Source organism: Haemaphysalis longicornis, unplaced genomic scaffold (genome assembly GCF_048455015.1).
Source record: "Haemaphysalis longicornis isolate Haplotype H1 unplaced genomic scaffold, Haemaphysalis longicornis Haplotype H1 scaffold_4, whole genome shotgun sequence".
NCBI lineage: Eukaryota > Metazoa > Arthropoda > Arachnida > Ixodida > Ixodidae > Haemaphysalis > Haemaphysalis longicornis.
Window position 1 is genome coordinate 215,510,604 of NW_027526361.1, and position 19,115 is coordinate 215,529,718.

Sequence of the window (19,115 nt, forward strand, 5' to 3'; positions counted from 1 at the left end):
GCGAACCTTAAGGTTCCTATCTGAAGTTCATTTCTTACAACTCATCTCTTATCACCCATAGTTTTACCCCTGGTCCTATACACCAGCCACCGTATTTATTTTTTAACCACTCACGTTCTTCACCCTGGCCCTTTACACCAGACGTGCTCATAGTATTTAACTCACTTTATCCGATTTCCCTCCTTATCAAATAACTTTGTATTTGGCGCTCTTTGCCCATGTCGGCCTTGCGCCATTAAACTTAAACCATCATCATCATCATCACTGACATGCCTTTCAATTAGCTCTGTAATTGCCCTTGGCTTCGCGTATTTGGGCGGCTTGACTCTGCGATTTCTTTTTTTTGAACAGGAACTTTGTCGTTTTTCTCGTCATCCCAGACATAGGCCTTTTTGTTTATGTATAATTTATCAAAAATGAGCGAAGTTTTGTCTCCGTTATCGCGGTTTTCCTTAGAACTTTGCCAGAGCTTCCTTCTCAACTCTCTCAGTCTTTTTAAAAAATCCTCGCCTATCGAATAAATGGTTGCCCTTTAATTTGATTACTTTTTTCAAAACGGCAACTTTGTCCCTTGAAACCAGCAGCTTGAAAATTACTGGCCTTACTTTTCCGGGCGATGGCCTTCCCAGCCTATGAATGCGCTCTATACCCACTGGATTTAAATCAAGAATGCCTTTGACTATCTTTTGGTTTACAGTATGCTCCAACGTGTCGCTACTTTCGTCCTCAGCTTCAGGTAGTCCGTAAATGATAAGGTTGGACCCTTCTACTACGATTCTCGAGGTCGTCTAGCTTGTTCTTAAGGGTTTGAATTGTAGTAGACAAGGAAGCAACCTGTTCCTGGCATGAGAAGACCTTGGTTTCAAGTACTGTTAATGCATCACGTTTCCTTTCATTATCTCCAAGCCGCTTTTCTTTGATTTCTTTAATATCATTAGCGATATCGTTGAGTTGTTTCGCTATTTTAGCCAGGTCTCGACCAGGGTTGGACTCAATATCCCCTCCTAGCAAGAGTATCTTCCGGCACAACGAAGCAACGTCACATAGCAAGAAACAAATCTCTGAACAGAAAAGCCGTGGGCACGGCAGCACCACCACAAACGGGTCGCTAGAGCAAAAGCATTTTCCATAATGCTTTCTCACCTGTATAATAAACAGGAACGGGTTAGCAGCGCTCCGCATGTTCGTGGTGCCACCGTGCCCAGTGATCGTGCCTTGAGCAGGGTTTCCTTTTATGGCCGAGTAGACGGGTGTCGTCATCCGCAGCTCCATCACGTGTCGTTCTGCGCGCGCAGTGGACGAGTAAGGGGCAGCAGGGTCCATGACAGCCCTTCCAAGTGGTACGGCACGAGGCAGTCGGTCCTCTCTTGGTCATGCGCCATGGGATCAGCATTGCACTGGCCATGACGCGTGGCGTTGACGTTATGCAGGAGTCCAAATACCTGTACAATAAACAGGAACGGGTTAGTAGCGGTCCGCATGTTCGTGGTGCCACCGTGCCCAGTGATCGTGCCTTGAGCAGGGTTTCCTTTTATAGCCGAGTAGACGGGTGTCGTCATCCGCAGCTCCATCACGTGTCGTTCTGCGCGCGCAGTGGACGAGTGACGGGGCAGCAGGGTCCATGACAGCCCTTCCAAGTGGTACGGCACGAGGCAGTCGGTCCTCTCTTGGTCATGCGCCGTGGGATCAGCATTGCACTGGCCACGACGCGTGGCGTTGACGTTATGCAGGAGGCCAAATACCTGTACAATAAACAGGAACGGGTTAGCAGCGGTCCGCATGTTCGTGGTGCCACCGTGCCCAGTGATCGTGCCTTGAGCAGGGTTTTCTTTTATGGCCGAGTAGACGGGTGTCGTCATCCGCAGCTCCATCACGTGTCGTTCTGCGCGCGCAGTGGACGAGTGACGGGGCAGCAGGGTCCATGACAGCCCTTACAAGTGGTACGGCACGAGGCAGTCGGTCCTCTCTTGGTCATGCGCCATGGGATCAGCATTGCACTGGCCATGACGCGTGGCGTTGACGTTATGCAGGAGGCCAAATACCTGTACAATAAACAGGAACGGGTTAGTAGCGGTCCGCATGTTCGTGGTGCCACCGTGCCCAGTGATCGTGCCTTGAGCAGGGTTTCCTTTTATAGCCGAGTAGACGGGTGTCGTCATCCGCAGCTCCATCACGTGTCGTTCTGCGCGCGCAGTGGACGAGTGACGGGGCAGCAGGGTCCATGACAGCCCTTCCAAGTGGTACGGCACGAGGCAGTCGGTCCTCTCTTGGTCATGCGCCATGGGATCAGCATTGCACTGGCCATGACGCGTGGCGTTGACGTTATGCAGGAGGCCAAATACCTGTACAATAAACAGGAACGGGTTAGTAGCGGTCCGCATGTTCGTGGTGCCACCGTGCCCAGTGATCGTGCCTTGAGCAGGGTTTCCTTTTATAGCCGAGTAGACGGGTGTCGTCATCCGCAGCTCCATCACGTGTCGTTCTGCGCGCGCAGTGGACGAGTGACGGGGCAGCAGGGTCCATGACAGCCCTTCCAAGTGGTACGGCACGAGGCAGTCGGTCCTCTCTTGGTCATGCGCCGTGGGATCAGCATTGCACTGGCCACGACGCGTGGCGTTGACGTTATGCAGGAGGCCAAATACCTGTACAATAAACAGGAACGGGTTAGCAGCGGTCCGCATGTTCGTGGTGCCACCGTGCCCAGTGATCGTGCCTTGAGCAGGGTTTTCTTTTATGGCCGAGTAGACGGGTGTCGTCATCCGCAGCTCCATCACGTGTCGTTCTGCGCGCGCAGTGGACGAGTGACGGGGCAGCAGGGTCCATGACAGCCCTTACAAGTGGTACGGCACGAGGCAGTCGGTCCTCTCTTGGTCATGCGCCGTGGGATCAGCATGGCACTGGCCACGACGCGTGGCGTTGACGTTATGCAGGAGGCCAAATACCTGTACAATAAACAGGAACGGGTTAGCAGCGGTCCGCATGTTCGTGGTGCCACCGTGCCCAGTGATCGTGCCTTGAGCAGGGTTTCCTTTTATGGCCGAGTAGACGGGTGTCGTCATCCGCAGCTCCATCACGTGTCGTTCTGCGCGCGCAGTGGACGAGTGACAGGGCAGCAGGGTCCATGACAGCCCTTCCAAGTGGTACGGCACGAGGCAGTCGGTCCTCTCTTGGTCATGCGCCGTGGGATCAGCATTGCACTGGCCACGACGCGTGGCGTTGACGTTATGCAGGAGGCCAAATACCTGTACAATAAACAGGAACGGGTTAGCAGCGGTCCGCATGTTCGTGGTGCCACCGTGCCCAGTGATCGTGCCTTGAGCAGGGTTTCCTTTTATGGCCGAGTAGACGGGTGTCGTCATCCGCAGCTCCATCACGTGTCGTTCTGCGCGCGCAGTGGACGAGTGACGGGGCAGCAGGGTCCATGACAGCCCTTACAAGTGGTACGGCACGAGGCAGTCGGTCCTCTCTTGGTCATGCGCCGTGGGATCAGCATGGCACTCGCCACGACGCGTGGCGTTGACGTTATGCAGGAGGCCAAATACCTGTACAATAAACAGGAACGGGTTAGCAGCGGTCCGCATGTTCGTGGTGCCACCGTGCCCAGTGATCGTGCCTTGAGCAGGGTTTCCTTTTATGGCCGAGTAGACGGGTGTCGTCATCCGCAGCTTCATCACGTGTCGTTCTGCGCGCGCAGTGGACGAGTGACGGGGCAGCAGGGTCCATGACAGCCCTTACAAGTGGTACGGCACGAGGCAGTCGGTCCTCTCTTGGTCATGCGCCGTGGGATCAGCATGGCACTGGCCACGACGCGTGGCGTTGACGTTATGCAGGAGGCCAAATACCTGTACAATAAACAGGAACGGGTTAGCAGCGGTCCGCATGTTCGTGGTGCCACCGTGCCCAGTGATCGTGCCTTGAGCAGGGTTTCCTTTTATAGCCGAGTAGACGGGTGAAGTCATCCGCAGCTCCATCACGTGTCGTTCTGCGCGCGAAGTGGACGAGTGACGGGGCAGCAGGGTCCATGACAGCCCTTCCAAGTGGTACGGCACGAGGCAGTCGGTCCTCTCTTCGTCATGCGCCGTGGGATCAGCATTGCACTGGCCACGACGCGTGGCGTTTACGTTATGCAGGAGGCAAATACCTGTACAATAAACAGGAACGGGTTAGCAGCGGTCCCGCATGTTCGTGGTGCCACCGTGCCCAGTGATCGTGCCTTGAGCAGGGTTTCCTTTTATGCCGAGTAGACGGGTGTCGTCATCCGCAGCTCCATCACGTGTCGTTCTGCGCGCGCAGTGGACGAGTGACGGGGCCGCAGGGTCCATGACAGCCCTTACAAGTGGTACCGCACGAGGCAGTCGGTCCTCTCTTGGTCATGCGCCGTGGGATCAGCATTGCACTGGCCACGACGCGTGGCGTTGACGTTATGCAGGAGGCCAAATACCTGTACAATAAACAGGAACGGGTTAGCAGCGCTCCGCATGTTCGTGGTGCCACCGTGCCCAGTGATCGTGCCTTGAGCAGGGTTTCCTTTTATAGCCGAGTAGACGGGTGTCGTCATCCGCAGCTCCATCACGTGTCGTTCTGCGCGCGCAGTGGACTTGTGACGGGGCAGCAGGGTCCATGACAGCCCTTCCAAGTGGTACGGCACGAGGCAGTCGGTCCTCTCTTGGTCATGCGCCATGGGATCAGCATTGCACTGGCCATGACGCGTGGCGTTGACGTTATGCAGGAGGCCAAATACCTGTACAATAAACAGGAACGGGTTAGTAGCGGTCCGCATGTTCGTGGTGCCACCGTGCCCAGTGATCGTGCCTTGAGCAGGGTTTCCTTTTATAGCCGAGTAGACGGGTGTCGTCATCCGCAGCTCCATCACGTGTCGTTCTGCGCGCGCAGTGGACGAGTGACGGGGCAGCAGGGTCCATGACAGCCCTTCCAAGTGGTACGGCACGAGGCAGTCGGTCCTCTCTTGGTCATGCGCCGTGGGATCAGCATTGCACTGGCCACGACGCGTGGCGTTGACGTTATGCAGGAGGCCAAATACCTGTACAATAAACAGGAACGGGTTAGCAGCGGTCCGCATGTTCGTGGTGCCACCGTGCCCAGTGATCGTGCCTTGAGCAGGGTTTTCTTTTATGGCCGAGTAGACGGGTGTCGTCATCCGCAGCTCCATCACGTGTCGTTCTGCGCGCGCAGTGGACGAGTGACGGGGCAGCAGGGTCCATGACAGCCCTTACAAGTGGTACGGCACGAGGCAGTCGGTCCTCTCTTGGTCATGCGCCGTGGGATCAGCATGGCACTGGCCACGACGCGTGGCGTTGACGTTATGCAGGAGGCCAAATACCTGTACAATAAACAGGAACGGGTTAGCAGCGGTCAGCATGTTCGTGGTGCCACCGTGCCCAGTGATCGTGCCTTGAGCAGGGTTTCCTTTTATGGCCGAGTAGACGGGTGTCGTCATCCGCAGCTCCATCACGTGTCGTTCTGCGCGCGCAGTGGACGAGTGACGGGGCAGCAGGGTCCATGACAGCCCTTCCAAGTGGTACGGCACGAGGCAGTCGGTCCTCTCTTGGTCATGCGCCGTGGGATCAGCATTGCACTGGCCACGACGCGTGGCGTTGACGTTATGCAGGAGGCCAAATACCTGTACAATAAACAGGAACGGGTTAGCAGCGGTCCGCATGTTCGTGGTGCCACCGTGCCCAGTGATCGTGCCTTGAGCAGGGTTTCCTTTTATGGCCGAGTAGACGGGTGTCGTCATCCGCAGCTCCATCACGTGTCGTTCTGCGCGCGCAGTGGACGAGTGACGGGGCAGCAGGGTCCATGACAGCCCTTACAAGTGGTACGGCACGAGGCAGTCGGTCCTCTCTTGGTCATGCGCCGTGGGATCAGCATGGCACTCGCCACGACGCGTGGCGTTGACGTTACGCAGGAGGCCAAATACCTGTACAATAAACAGGAACGGGTTAGCAGCAGTCCGCATGTTCGTGGTGCCACCGTGCCCAGTGATCGTGCCTTGAGCAGGGTTTCCTTTTATGGCCGAGTAGACGGGTGTCGTCATCCGCAGCTCCATCACGTGTCGTTCTGCGCGCGCAGTGGACGAGTGACGGGGCAGCAGGGTCCATGACAGCCCTTACAAGTGGTACGGCACGAGGCAGTCGGTCCTATCTTGGTCATGCGCCGTGGGATCAGCATGGCACTGGCCACGACGCGTGGCGTTGACGTTATGCAGGAGGCCAAATACCAGTACAATAAACAGGAACGGGTTAGCAGCGATCCGCATGTTCGTGGTGCCACCGTGCCCAGTGATCGTGCCTTGAGCAGGGTTTCCTTTTATAGCCGAGTAGACGGGTGAAGTCATCCGCAGCTCCATCACGTGTCGTTCTGCGCGCGAAGTGGACGAGTGACGGGGCAGCAGGGTCCATGACAGCCCTTCCAAGTGGTACGGCACGAGGCAGTCGGTCCTCTCTTGGTCATGCGCCGTGGGATCAGCATTGCACTGGCCACGACGCGTGGCGTTGACGTTATGCAGGAGGCCAAATACCTGTACAATAAACAGGAACGGGTTAGCAGCGGTCCGCATGTTCGTGGTGCCACCGTGCCCAGTGATCGTGCCTTGAGCAGGGTTTCCTTTTATGGCCGAGTAGACGGGTGTCGTCATCCGCCGCTCCATCACGTGTCGTTCTGCGCGCGCAGTGGACGAGTGACGGGGCCGCAGGGTCCATGACAGCCCTTACAAGTGGTACCGCACGAGGCAGTCGGTCCTCTCTTGGTCATGCGCCGTGGGATCAGCATAGCACTGGCCACGACGCGTGGCGTTGACGTTATGCAGGAGGCCAAATACCTGTACAATAAACAGGAACGGGTTAGCAGCGGTCCGCATGTTCGTGGTGCCACCGTGCCCAGTGATCGTGCCTTGAGCAGGGTTTCCTTTTATAGCCGAGTAGACGGGTGTCGTCATCCGCAGCTCCATCACGTGTCGTTTTGCGCGCGAAGTGGACGAGTGACGGGGCAGCAGGGTCCATGACAGCCCTTCCAAGTGGTACGGCACGAGGCAGTCGGTCCTCTCTTGGTCATGCGCCGTGGGATCAGCATTGCACTGGCCACGACGCGTGGCGTTGACGTTATGCAGGAGGCCAAATACCTGTACAATAAACAGGAACGGGTTAGCAGCGGTCCGCATGTTCGTGGTGCCACCGTGCCCAGTGATCGTGCCTTGAGCAGGGTTTCCTTTTATAGCCGAGTAGACGGGTGTCGTCATCCGCAGCTCCATCACGTGTCGTTTTGCGCGCGAAGTGGACGAGTGACGGGGCAGCAGGGTCCATGACAGCCCTTCCAAGTGGTACGGCACGAGGCAGTCGGTCCTCTCTTGGTCATGCGCCGTGGGATCAGCATTGCACTGGCCACGACGCGTGGCGTTGACGTTATGCAGGAGGCCAAATACCTGTACAATAAACAGGAACGGGTTAGCAGCGGTCCGCATGTTCGTGGTGCCACCGTGCCCAGTGATCGTGCCTTGAGCAGGGTTTCCTTTTATAGCCGAGTAGACGGGTGTCGTCATCCGCAGCTCCATCACGTGTCGTTCTGCGCGCGAAGTGGACGAGTGACGGGGCAGCAGGGTCCATGACAGCTTTTCCAAGTGGTACGGCACGAGGCAGTCGGTCCTCTCTTGGTCATGCGCCGTGGGGTCAGCATTGCACTGGCCACGACGCGTGGCGTTGACGTTATGCAGGAGGCCAAATACCTGTACAATAAACAGGAACGGGTTAGCAGCGGTCCGCATGTTCGTGGTGCCACCGTGCCCAGTGATCGTGCCTTGAGCAGGGTTTCCTTTTATGGCCGAGTAGACGGGTGTCGTCATCCGCAGCTCCATCACGTGTCGTTCTGCGCGCGCAGTGGACGAGTGACGGGGCCGCAGGGTCCATGACAGCCCTGACAAGTGGTACCGCACGAGGCAGTCGGTCCTCTCTTGGTCATGCGCCGTGGGATCAGCATTGCACTGGCCACGACGCGTGGCGTTGACGTTATGCAGGAGGCCAAATACCTGTACAATAAACAGGAACGGGTTAGCAGCGGTCCGCATGTTTGTGGTGCCACCGTGCCCAGTGATCGTGCCTTGAGCAGGGTTTCCTTTTATAGCCGAGTAGACGGGTGTCGTCATCCGCAGCTCCATCACGTGTCGTTTTGCGGGCGCAGTGGACGAGTGACGGGGCAGCAGGGTCCATGACAGCCCTTCCAAGTGGTACGGCACGAGGCAGTCGGTCCTCTCTTGGTCATGCGCCGTGGGATCAGCATTGCACTGGCCACGACGCGTGGCGTTGACGTTATGCAGGAGGCCAAATACCTGTACAATAAACAGGAACGGGTTAGCAGCGGTCCGCATGTTCGTGGTGCCACCGTGCCCAGTGATCGTGCCTTGAGCAGGGTTTCCTTTTATGGCCGAGTAGACGGGTGTCGTCATCCGCAGCTCCATCACGTGTCGTTCTGCGCGCGCAGTGGACGAGTGACGGGGCAGCAGGGTCCATGACAGCCCTTCCAAGTGGTACGGCACGAGGCAGTCGGTCCTCTCTTGGTCATGCGCCGTGGGATCAGCATTGCACTGGCCACGACGCGTGGCGTTGACGTTATGCAGGAGGCCAAATACCTGTACAATAAACAGGAACGGGTTAGCAGCGGTCCGCATGTTCGTGGTGCCACCGTGCCCAGTGATCGTGCCTTGAGCAGGGTTTCCTTTTATAGCCGAGTAGGCGGGTGTCGTCATCCGCAGCTCCATCACGTGTCGTTCTGCGCGCGCAGTGGACGAGTGACGGGGCAGCAGGGTCCATGACAGCCCTTCCAAGTGGTACGGCACGAGGCAGTCGGTCCTCTCTTGGTCATGCGCCATGGGATCAGCATTGCACTGGCCATGACGCGTGGCGTTGACGTTATGCAGGAGGCCAAATACCTGTACAATAAACAGGAACGGGTTAGTAGCGGTCCGCATGTTCGTGGTGCCACCGTGCCCAGTGATCGTGCCTTGAGCAGGGTTTCCTTTTATAGCCGAGTAGACGGGTGTCGTCATCCGCAGCTCCATCACGTGTCGTTCTGCGCGCGCAGTGGACGAGTGACGGGGCAGCAGGGTCCATGACAGCCCTTCCAAGTGGTACGGCACGAGGCAGTCGGTCCTCTCTTGGTCATGCGCCGTGGGATCAGCATTGCACTGGCCACGACGCGTGGCGTTGACGTTATGCAGGAGGCCAAATACCTGTACAATAAACAGGAACGGGTTAGCAGCGGTCCGCATGTTCGTGGTGCCACCGTGCCCAGTGATCGTGCCTTGAGCAGGGTTTTCTTTTATGGCCGAGTAGACGGGTGTCGTCATCCGCAGCTCCATCACGTGTCGTTCTGCGCGCGCAGTGGACGAGTGACGGGGCAGCAGGGTCCATGACAGCCCTTACAAGTGGTACGGCACGAGGCAGTCGGTCCTCTCTTGGTCATGCGCCGTGGGATCAGCATGGCACTGGCCACGACGCGTGGCGTTGACGTTATGCAGGAGGCCAAATACCTGTACAATAAACAGGAACGGGTTAGCAGCGGTCCGCATGTTCGTGGTGCCACCGTGCCCAGTGATCGTGCCTTGAGCAGGGTTTCCTTTTATGGCCGAGTAGACGGGTGTCGTCATCCGCAGCTCCATCACGTGTCGTTCTGCGCGCGCAGTGGACGAGTGAAAGGGCAGCAGGGTCCATGACAGCCCTTCCAAGTGGTACGGCACGAGGCAGTCGGTCCTCTCTTGGTCATGCGCCGTGGGATCAGCATTGCACTGGCCACGACGCGTGGCGTTGACGTTATGCAGGAGGCCAAATACCTGTACAATAAACAGGAACGGGTTAGCAGCGGTCCGCATGTTCGTGGTGCCACCGTGCCCAGTGATCCTGCCTTGAGCAGGGTTTCCTTTTATGGCCGAGTAGACGGGTGTCGTCATCCGCAGCTCCATCACGTGTCGTTCTGCGCGCGCAGTGGACGAGTGACGGGGCCGCAGGGTCCATGACAGCCCTTACAAGTGGTACCGCACGAGGCAGTCGGTCCTCTCTTGGTCATGCGCCGTGGGATCAGCATTGCACTGGCCACGACGCGTGGCGTTGACGTTATGCAGGAGGCCAAATACCTGTACAATAAACAGGAACGGGTTAGCAGCGCTCCGCATGTTCGTGGTGCCACCGTGCCCAGTGATCGTGCCTTGAGCAGGGTTTCCTTTTATAGCCGAGTAGACGGGTGTCGTCATCCGCAGCTCCATCACGTGTCGTTCTGCGCGCGCAGTGGACTTGTGACGGGGCAGCAGGGTCCATGACAGCCCTTCCAAGTGGTACGGCACGAGGCAGTCGGTCCTCTCTTGGTCATGCGCCATGGGATCAGCATTGCACTGGCCATGACGCGTGGCGTTGACGTTATGCAGGAGGCCAAATACCTGTACAATAAACAGGAACGGGTTAGTAGCGGTCCGCATGTTCGTGGTGCCACCGTGCCCAGTGATCGTGCCTTGAGCAGGGTTTCCTTTTATAGCCGAGTAGACGGGTGTCGTCATCCGCAGCTCCATCACGTGTCGTTCTGCGCGCGCAGTGGACGAGTGACGGGGCAGCAGGGTCCATGACAGCCCTTCCAAGTGGTACGGCACGAGGCAGTCGGTCCTCTCTTGGTCATGCGCCGTGGGATCAGCATTGCACTGGCCACGACGCGTGGCGTTGACGTTATGCAGGAGGCCAAATACCTGTACAATAAACAGGAACGGGTTAGCAGCGGTCCGCATGTTCGTAGTGCCACCGTGCCCAGTGATCGTGCCTTGAGCAGGGTTTTCTTTTATGGCCGAGTAGACGGGTGTCGTCATCCGCAGCTCCATCACGTGTCGTTCTGCGCGCGCAGTGGACGAGTGACGGGGCAGCAGGGTCCATGACAGCCCTTACAAGTGGTACGGCACGAGGCAGTCGGTCCTCTCTTGGTCATGCGCCGTGGGATCAGCATGGCACTGGCCACGACTCGTGGCGTTGACGTTATGCAGGAGGCCAAATACCTGTACAATAAACAGGAACGGGTTAGCAGCGGTCCGCATGTTCGTGGTGCCACCGTGCCCAGTGATCGTGCCTTGAGCAGGGTTTCCTTTTATGGCCGAGTAGACGGGTGTCGTAATCCGCAGCTCCATCACGTGTCGTTCTGCGCGCGCAGTGGACGAGTGACGGGGCAGCAGGGTCCATGACAGCCCTTCCAAGTGGTACGGCACGAGGCAGTCGGTCCTCTCTTGGTCATGCGCCGTGGGATCAGCATTGCACTGGCCACGACGCGTGGCGTTGACGTTATGCAGTAGGCTAAATACCTGTACAATAAACAGGAACGGGTTAGCAGCGGTCCGCATGTTCGTGGTGCCACCGTGCCCAGTGATCGTGCCTTGAGCAGGGTTTCCTTTTATGGCCGAGTAGACGGGTGTCGTCATCCGCAGCTCCATCACGTGTCGTTCTGCGCGCGCAGTGGACGAGTGACGGGGCAGCAGGGTCCATGACAGCCCTTACAAGTGGTACGGCACGAGGCAGTCGGTCCTCTCTTGGTCATGCGCCGTGGGATCAGCATGGCACTCGCCACGACGCGTGGCGTTGACGTTACGCAGGAGGCCAAATACCTGTACAATAAACAGGAACGGGTTAGCAGCAGTCCGCATGTTCGTGGTGCCACCGTGCCCAGTGATCGTGCCTTGAGCAGGGTTTCCTTTTATGGCCGAGTAGACGGGTGTCGTCATCCGCAGCTCCATCACGTGTCGTTCTGCGCGCGCAGTGGACGAGTGACGGGGCAGCAGGGTCCATGACAGCCCTTACAAGTGGTACGGCACGAGGCAGTCGGTCCTATCTTGGTCATGCGCCGTGGGATCAGCATGGCACTGGCCACGACGCGTGGCGTTGACGTTATGCAGGAGGCCAAATACCTGTACAATAAACAGGAACGGGTTAGCAGCGGTCCGCATGTTCGTGGTGCCACCGTGCCCAGTGATCGTGCCTTGAGCAGGGTTTCCTTTTATAGCCGAGTAGTCGGGTGAAGTCATCCGCAGCTCCATCACGTGTCGTTCTGCGCGCGAAGTGGACGAGTGACGGGGCAGCAGGGTCCATGACAGCCCTTCCAAGTGGTACGGCACGAGGCAGTCGGTCCTCTCTTGGTCATGCGCCGTGGGATCAGCATTGCACTGGCCACGACGCGTGGCGTTGACGTTATGCAGGAGGCCAAATACCTGTACAATAAACAGGAACGGGTTAGCAGCGGTCCGCATGTTCGTGGTGCCACCGTGCCCAGTGATCGTGCCTTGAGCAGGGTTTCCTTTTATGGCCGAGTAGACGGGTGTCGTCATCCGCAGCTCCATCACGTGTCGTTCTGCGCGCGCAGTGGACGAGTGACGGGGCCGCAGGGTCCATGACAGCCCTTACAAGTGGTACCGCACGAGGCAGTCGGTCCTCTCTTGGTCATGCGCCGTGGGATCAGCATAGCACTGGCCACGACGCGTGGCGTTGACGTTATGCAGGAGGCCAAATACCTGTACAATAAACAGGAACGGGTTAGCAGCGGTCCGCATGTTCGTGGTGCCACCGTGCCCAGTGATCGTGCCTTGAGCAGGGTTTCCTTTTATGGCCGAGTAGACGGGTGTCGTCATCCGCAGCTCCATCACGTGTCGTTCTGCGCGCGCAGTGGACTTGTGACGGGGCAGCAGGGTCCATGACAGCCCTTCCAAGTGGTACGGCACGAGGCAGTCGGTCCTCTCTTGGTCATGCGCCATGGGATCAGCATTGCACTGGCCATGACGCGTGGCGTTGACGTTATGCAGGAGGCCAAATACCTGTACAATAAACAGGAACGGGTTAGTAGCGGTCCGCATGTTCGTGGTGCCACCGTGCCCAGTGATCGTGCCTTGAGCAGGGTTTCCTTTTATAGCTGAGTAGACGGGTGTCGTCATCCGCAGCTCCATCACGTGTCGTTCTGCGCGCGCAGTGGACGAGTGACGGGGCAGCAGGGTCCATGACAGCCCTTCCAAGTGGTACGGCACGAGGCAGTCGGTCCTCTCTTGGTCATGCGCCGTGGGATCAGCATTGCACTGGCCACGACGCGTGGCGTTGACGTTATGCAGGAGGCCAAATACCTGTACAATAAACAGGAACGGGTTAGCAGCGGTCCGCATGTTCGTGGTGCCACCGTGCCCAGTGATCGTGCCTTGAGCAGGGTTTTCTTTTATGGCCGAGTAGACGGGTGTCGTCATCCGCAGCTCCATCACGTGTCGTTCTGCGCGCGCAGTGGACGAGTGACGGGGCAGCAGGGTCCATGACAGCCCTTACAAGTGGTACGGCACGAGGCAGTCGGTCCTCTCTTGGTCATGCGCCGTGGGATCAGCATGGCACTGGCCACGACGCGTGGCGTTGACGTTATGCAGGAGGCCAAATACCTGTACAATAAACAGGAACGGGTTAGCAGCGGTCCGCATGTTCGTGGTGCCACCGTGCCCAGTGATCGTGCCTTGAGCAGGGTTTCCTTTTATGGCCGAGTAGACGGGTGTCGTCATCCGCAGCTCCATCACGTGTCGTTCTGCGCGCGCAGTGGACGAGTGACGGGGCAGCAGGGTCCATGACAGCCCTTCCAAGTGGTACGGCACGAGGCAGTCGGTCCTCTCTTGGTCATGCGCTGTGGGATCAGCATTGCACTGGCCACGACGCGTGGCGTTGACGTTATGCAGGAGGCTAAATACCTGTACAATAAACAGGAACGGGTTAGCAGCGGTCCGCATGTTCGTGGTGCCACCGTGCCCAGTGATCGTGCCTTGAGCAGGGTTTCCTTTTATGGCCGAGTAGACGGGTGTCGTCATCCGCAGCTCCATCACGTGTCGTTCTGCGCGCGCAGTGGACGAGTGACGGGGCAGCAGGGTCCATGACAGCCCTTACAAGTGGTACGGCACGAGGCAGTCGGTCCTCTCTTGGTCATGCGCCGTGGGATCAGCATGGCACTCGCCACGACGCGTGGCGTTGACGTTACGCAGGAGGCCAAATACCTGTACAATAAACAGGAACGGGTTAGCAGCAGTCCGCATGTTCGTGGTGCCACCGTGCCCAGTGATCGTGCCTTGAGCAGGGTTTCCTTTTATGGCCGAGTAGACGGGTGTCGTCATCCGCAGCTCCATCACGTGTCGTTCTGCGCGCGCAGTGGACGAGTGACGGGGCAGCAGGGTCCATGACAGCCCTTACAAGTGGTACGGCACGAGGCAGTCGGTCCTATCTTGGTCATGCGCCGTGGGATCAGCATGGCACTGGCCACGACGCGTGGCGTTGACGTTATGCAGGAGGCCAAATACCTGTACAATAAACAGGAACGGGTTAGCAGCGGTCCGCATGTTCGTGGTGCCACCGTGCCCAGTGATCGTGCCTTGAGCAGGGTTTCCTTTTATAGCCGAGTAGACGGGTGAAGTCATCCGCAGCTCCATCACGTGTCGTTCTGCGCGCGAAGTGGACGAGTGACGGGGCAGCAGGGTCCATGACAGCCCTTCCAAGTGGTACGGCACGAGGCAGTCGGTCCTCTCTTGGTCATGCGCCGTGGGATCAGCATTGCACTGGCCACGACGCGTGGCGTTGACGTTATGCAGGAGGCCAAATACCTGTACAATAAACAGGAACGGGTTAGCAGCGGTCCGCATGTTCGTGGTGCCACCGTGCCCAGTGATCGTGCCTTGAGCAGGGTTTCCTTTTATGGCCGAGTAGACGGGTGTCGTCATCCGCAGCTCCATCACGTGTCGTTCTGCGCGCGCAGTGGACGAGTGACGGGGCCGCAGGGTCCATGACAGCCCTTACAAGTGGTACCGCACGAGGCAGTCGGTCCTCTCTTGGTCATGCGCCGTGGGATCAGCATAGCACTGGCCACGACGCGTGGCGTTGACGTTATGCAGGAGGCCAAATACCTGTACAATAAACAGGAACGGGTTAGCAGCGGTCCGCATGTTCGTGGTGCCACCGTGCCCAGTGATCGTGCCTTGAGCAGGGTTTCCTTTTATAGCCGAGTAGACGGGTGTCGTCATCCGCAGCTCCATCACGTGTCGTTTTGCGCGCGAAGTGGACGAGTGACGGGGCAGCAGGGTTCATGACAGCCCTTCCAAGTGGTACGGCACGAGGCAGTCGGTCCTCTCTTGGTCATGCGCCATGGGATCAGCATTGCACTGGCCACGACGCGTGGCGTTGACGTTATGCAGGAGGCCAAATACCTGTACAATAAACAGGAACGGGTTAGCAGCGGTCCGCATGTTCGTGGTGCCACCGTGCCCAGTGATCGTGCCTTGAGCAGGGTTTCCTTTTATAGCCGAGTAGACGGGTGTCGTCATCCGCAGCTCCATCACGTGTCGTTTTGCGCGCGCAGTGGACGAGTGACGGGGCAGCAGGGTCCATGACAGCCCTTCCAAGTGGTACGGCACGAGGCAGTCGGTCCTCTCTTGGTCATGCGCCGTGGGATCAGCATTGCACTGGCCACGACGCGTGGCGTTGACGTTATGCAGGAGGCCAAATACCTGTACAATAAACAGGAACGGGTTAGCAGCGGTCCGCATGTTCGTGGTGCCACCGTGCCCAGTGATCGTGCCTTGAGCAGGGTTTCCTTTTATAGCCGAGTAGACGGGTGTCGTCATCCGCAGCTCCATCACGTGTCGTTCTGCGCGCGAAGTGGACGAGTGACGGGGCAGCAGGGTCCATGACAGCCCTTCCAAGTGGTACGGCACGAGGCAGTCGGTCCTCTCTTGGTCATGCGCCGTGGGGTCAGCATTGCACTGGCCACGACGCGTGGCGTTGACGTTATGCAGGAGGCCAAATACCTGTACAATAAACAGGAACGGGTTAGCAGCGGTCCGCATGTTCGTGGTGCCACCGTGCCCAGTGATCGTGCCTTGAGCAGGGTTTCCTTTTATGGCCGAGTAGACGGGTGTCGTCATCCGCAGCTCCATCACGTGTCGTTCTGCGCGCGCAGTGGACGAGTGACGGGGCCGCAGGGTCCATGACAGCCCTTACAAGTGGTACCGCACGAGGCAGTCGGTCCTCTCTTGGTCATGCGCCGTGGGATCAGCATTGCACTGGCCACGACGCGTGGCGTTGACGTTATGCAGGAGGCCAAATACCTGTACAATAAACAGGAACGGGTTAGCAGCGGTCCGCATGTTTGTGGTGCCACCGTGCCCAGTGATCGTGCCTTGAGCAGGGTTTCCTTTTATAGCCGAATAGACGGGTGTCGTCATCCGCAGCTCCATCACGTGTCGTTTTGCGGGCGCAGTGGACGAGTGACGGGGCAGCAGGGTCCATGACAGCCCTTCCAAGTGGTACGGCACGAGGCAGTCGGTCCTCTCTTGGTCATGCGCCGTGGGATCAGCATTGCACTGGCCACGACGCGTGGCGTTGACGTTATGCAGGAGGCCAAATACCTGTACAATAAACAGGAACGGGTTAGCAGCGGTCCGCATGTTCGTGGTGCCACCGTGCCCAGTGATCGTGCCTTGAGCAGGGTTTCCTTTTATGGCCGAGTAGACGGGTGTCGTCATCCGCAGCTCCATCACGTGTCGTTCTGCGCGCGCAGTGGACGAGTGACGGGGCAGCAGGGTCCATGACAGCCCTTACAAGTGGTACGGCACGAGGCAGTCGGTCCTCTCTTGGTCATGCGCTGCGGGATCAGAATTGCACTGGCCACGACGCGTGGCGTTGACGTTATGCAGGAGGCCAAATACCTGTACAATAAACAGGAACGGGTTAGCAGCGGTCCGCATGTTCGTGGTGCCACCGTGCCCAGTGATCGTGCCTTGAGCAGGGTTTCCTTTTATAGCCGAGTAGACGGGTGAAGTCATCCGCAGCTCCATCACGTGTCGTTCTGCGCGCGAAGTGGACGAGTGACGGGGCAGCAGGGTCCATGACAGCCCTTCCAAGTGGTACGGCACGAGGCAGTCGGTCCTCTCTTGGTCATGCGCCGTGGGATCAGCATTGCACTGGCCACGACGCGTGGCGTTGACGTTATGCAGGAGGCCAAATACCTGTACAATAAACAGGAACGGGTTAGCAGCGGTCCGCATGTTCGTGGTGCCACCGTGCCCAGTGATCGTGCCTTGAGCAGGGTTTCCTTTTATGGCCGAGTAGACGGGTGTCGTCATCCGCAGCTCCATCACGTGTCGTTCTGCGCGCGCAGTGGACGAGTGACGGGGCCGCAGGGTCCATGACAGCCCTTACAAGTGGTACCGCACGAGGCAGTCGGTCCTCTCTTGGTCATGCGCCGTGGGATCAGCATAGCACTGGCCACGACGCGTGGCGTTGACGTTATGCAGGAGGCCAAATACCTGTACAATAAACAGGAACGGGTTAGCAGCGGTCCGCATGTTCGTGGTGCCACCGTGCCCAGTGATCGTGCCTTGAGCAGGGTTTCCCTTTATAGCCGAGTAGACGGGTGAAGTCATCCGCAGCTCCATCACGTGTCGTTCTGCGCGCGAAGTGGACGAGTGACGGGGCAGCAGGGTCCATGACAGCCCTTACAAGTGGTACGGCACGAGGCAGTCGGTCCTCTCTTGGTCATGCGCCGTGGGATCAGGATTGCACTGGCCACGACGCGTGGCGTTGACGTTATGCAGGAGGCCAAATACCTGTACAATAAACAGGAACGGGTTAGCAGCGGTCCGCATGTTCGTGGTGCCACCGTGCCCAGTGATCGTGCCTTGAGCAGGGTTTCCTTTTATGGCCGAGTAGACGGGTGTCGTCATCCGCAGCTCCATCACGTGTCGTTCTGCGCGCGCAGTGGACGAGTGACGGGGCCGCAGGGTCCATGACAGCCCTTACAAGTGGTACCGCACGAGGCAGTCGGTCCTCTCTTGGTCATGCGCCGTGGGATCAGCATAGCACTGGCCACGACGCGTGGCGTTGACGTTATGCAGGAGGCCAAATACCTGTACAATAAACAGGAACGGGTTAGCAGCGGTCCGCATGTTCGTGGTGCCACCGTGCCCAGTGATCGTGCCTTGAGCAGGGTTTCCTTTTATAGCCGAGTAGACGGGTGAAGTCATCCGCAGCTCCATCACGTGTCGTTCTGCGCGCGAAGTGGACGAGTGACGGGGCAGCAGGGTCCATGACAGCCCTTACAAGTGGTACGGCACGAGGCAGTCGGTCCTCTCTTGGTCATGCGCCGTGGGATCAGCATTGCACTGGCCACGACGCGTGGCGTTGACGTTATGCAGGAGGCCAAATACCTGTACAATAAACAGGAACGGGTTAGCAGCGGTCCGCATGTTCGTGGTGCCACCGTGCCCAGTGATCGTGCCTTGAGCAGGGTTTCCTTTTATAGCCGAGTAGACGGGTGTCGTCATCCGCAGCTCCATCACGTGTCGTTCTGCGCGCGAAGTGGACGAGTGACGGGGCAGCAGGGTCCATGACAGCCCTTCCAAGTGGTACGGCACGAGGCAGTCGGTCCTCTCTTGGTCATGCGCCGTGGGGTCAGCATTGCACGGGCCACGACGCGTGGCGTTGACGTTATGCAGGAGGCCAAATACCTGTACAATAAACAGGAACGGGTTAGCAGCGGTCCGCATGTTCGTGGTGCCACCGTGCCCAGTGATCGTGCCTTGAGCAGGGTTTCCTTTTATGGCCGAGTAGACGGGTGTCGTCATCCGCAGCTCCATCACGTGTCGTTCTGCGCGCGCAGTGGACGAGTGACGGGGCCGCAGGGTCCATGACAGCCCTTACAAGTGGTACCGCACGAGGCAGTCGGTCCTCTCTTGGTCATGCGCCGTGGGATCAGCATTGCACTGGCCACGACGCGTGGCGTTGACGTTATGCAGGAGGCCAAATACCTGTACAATAAACAGGAACGGGTTAGCAGCGGTCCGCATGTTTGTGGTGCCACCGTGCCCAGTGATCGTGCCTTGAGCAGGGTTTCCTTTTATAGCCGAATAGACGGGTGTCGTCATCCGCAGCTCCATCACGTGTCGTTTTGCGGGCGCAGTGGACGAGTGACGGGGCAGCAGGGTCCATGACAGCCCTTCCAAGTGGTACGGCACGAGGCAGTCGGTCCTCTCTTGGTCATGCGCCGTGGGATCAGCATTGCACTGGCCACGACGCGTGGCG

At 58.4% G+C, this 19,115-nt stretch overlaps 1 pseudogene; it reads right to left on the reverse strand.

Moving 5' to 3' along the window:
* Positions 1-280: 280 nt before the first annotated feature.
* LOC144180211 (uncharacterized) lies at positions 281-8,170 on the reverse strand (annotated as a pseudogene).
* Positions 8,171-19,115: the final 10,945 nt, after the last annotated feature.